The following is a 1,867-nucleotide window of genomic DNA, read 5'->3' as shown; positions in this document are numbered from 1 at the left end:
ATTAAGAGGGGGGGATAGTGTTGTGCTGGAAGCTTCCCCCGGCGACCATAGGCCTCTAGAAGGCTCCCGGAGAAACGAGCAAAGGGGCGGGGATAAAGGCGAGCCGTCCGCGCCCCCCGGGGCGCGGCCAGGCGCCAGGCGGGAAGTGTTGCCAACTCGCATATATTTTTGCTACATGTTCTTGTATGATCTGAAATATACTGTAATATTCTAGACTGTACTGTTCTGGATATATATAGGAGAAGAGGGCGAGAGAGGGCCAGTCCCAGTCATAGTAAGCTAGTGGTAAGTGAAGAGTCAGAGTGAAGTGTACTACTAAGGAAGAATATTAAACTACAGAAGCTGTGTGAAGTGTTTACATATCTCCCTCCCACGGAGTCTCCTGACGGCGACACGGAACCCAAGTAACACGTCCGGCATAACAATATACACAGCAAAGGTTATTCTTGAGGCCTGGAACACTCCTCTAAACTGTAACTCTAACACCAGTGATGACCTAAACTTTCTTATCAACTCTACAGTCACATCTATACGGCTTTGCTCCTTCGCCCACAAGACGTGATGAAGCAAGGAAGCAAGACACACTGGCATTACTAAGCACTCTGGGTTCTTGTTAGGGCCAGTTGTTAAGGCCAGAAAGGAGCTACGTCAGGTTGCCAGGAGTGTTTTACTCATTCACAGCGCACAAGCCTTAACTGCACAACTATCGCCAGGCTCACGAAACCACCCATGGAAACCCTGACAACTTCCACTAGAACCACGCACGCACACACACACACACACACACACACACACACACAGGAAAGGAGGAAGGCTGGAAAGTGTCTTATACGAATATCAATGGAATAGGGTCATCATGGATAGAGTTTAACGACTATTTGAGAGACAGAACCTGATATTGTGGGGCTGACAGAAACTAAGTTGTATGACTCAGTTGAGGTGGTGGGGATTGGAGAAAGTGCATACAATATATGGAGGAGAGACAGAAAGAGAAAACAGGGAGGAGGTGTGATGCTGATGGTAAGGAAAGGCATTAGGGTGGAAGAGGTGATTGAGGGTGAAGGCTTGGCAGAGGTACTGAAAGTGAAAATTGTGGGTGCTGAAGGAAGAAGGAGGCAGTATGTAGTAGGGTATGTGCCACCAAGAACCAATGCATGGAAGGCCCGAGAATATGAACAAATGATACAGGACACAGTGAGTTGCCTGGATGGAATGTTGAGAAGTGGTGAGAGAATAATTTTAATGGGTGATTTTAATTGCAAAGAGATAGAATGGGAGGACTGGCATACGCGGGGAACCGAAGAGTCGTGGGGAGGAAGACTCCTGCGATGCTTCTGGCATTTTGCTTCAGCTCAGTGGGACGACCTGAGGATGTACTTTTCCGATTTCCCGTGGAATGATTACTGCTTCCAGGAGAGAGACTCCTCTGTGTGTGCCCAGCGCATCTCAGAGGTGATTGTTTCTGGAATGGAGGCATACATTCCACGTTCTTCCTCTACTCCTCATGCTAAAAAGCCTTGGTTTAATCATGCTTGTTCTCATGATATTAAAGATAGACAGGCAGCTCACAAAAGGTTCCAGAGCCTTCGAACTCCCGCTAACTATGACTTTTACATTTCAGCCCGGAATCGTGCCAAATCTGTTCTCCGACTAACTAAAACTTCTTTTATCAATAGAAAATGTCAACACCTTGCTTCTTCTAATTCTTCCCGTGACTTCTGGCATCTAGCCAAAAATATCTCCTCCAATTTCACTTCTTCCTCTTTCCCTCCTCTCCTTAACCCTGACGCCAGCACTGCCGCCTCATCTGTCTCTAAGGCTGAACTCTTCGCTCAAACTTTCTGTAAGAGCTTCACCTTGGACGATT

Source organism: Eriocheir sinensis, unplaced genomic scaffold (genome assembly GCF_024679095.1).
Source record: "Eriocheir sinensis breed Jianghai 21 unplaced genomic scaffold, ASM2467909v1 Scaffold12, whole genome shotgun sequence".
NCBI classification, from domain to species: Eukaryota; Metazoa; Arthropoda; class Malacostraca; order Decapoda; family Varunidae; genus Eriocheir; species Eriocheir sinensis.
Note: the sequence above shows the minus strand (reverse complement) of the source record.